Genomic DNA, 709 nt, shown 5'->3' with positions numbered 1-709 from the left:
GGGCAAAGGGGAGGAAAGAAAAGGAAGGGGTTATGGGGGTAGGCAATGCGGCAGTCTGGCTGGGTACAATTCAGGAGCCACTTGTCAAAAGAAACAAACTTTATTTTTAGAACACACACACTGTACCACACAGCTCTTCAGGAATCCCCTCAGAGCACAACTGCCACTACCAGCTTCCCACAAGCCTCTGAACCTCCCCCACTCCTCCTGCTCTTGAGGCCAATTGGCTGGGTCGTGTGGGCGGAGCCAAAAAAGTCCCCCAATGAGCAGCTCCGTGGTCTGAAAGGGCGGGGAAACAGCCCAATGAGAATCACCGAAGAGGAGCCAATCAGTTGGCAGCTAGAAGTTTGCTGGGGCTGCTGTGAGCCAATCATCAGCTGGCAGCTGGAAGTTTGCTGGCAGCTGGAAGTTTGCTGGGGCCCCTTCGGCTGTGGCTCTCAACATCCCCCCCTCTCTGTTTAAACAACAAGCATGTGGCTTAGGGACCATGCCTGCCTTAGGTTGTCCAATACTACATATGGTCCTTACCCATCATCAGATGAGCTGAACTCAAGGCGTCAGCCTCCTGTATTAGGTTGGTACCATTGCAATTGGATCTTACCCGTCATTGACTACCGGGCCAGCATACAGCCACACCTGTGGATAGGTCTTTGTACCAGTGGGGGGGGTGAGGTTCTTTGCCTCACCTCTGTTGGCCCCCAAATTTTAG

This window comes from Marmota marmota, unplaced genomic scaffold (assembly GCF_001458135.2).
Source record: "Marmota marmota marmota unplaced genomic scaffold, marMar, whole genome shotgun sequence".
NCBI classification, from domain to species: Eukaryota; Metazoa; Chordata; class Mammalia; order Rodentia; family Sciuridae; genus Marmota; species Marmota marmota.
Note: the sequence above shows the minus strand (reverse complement) of the source record.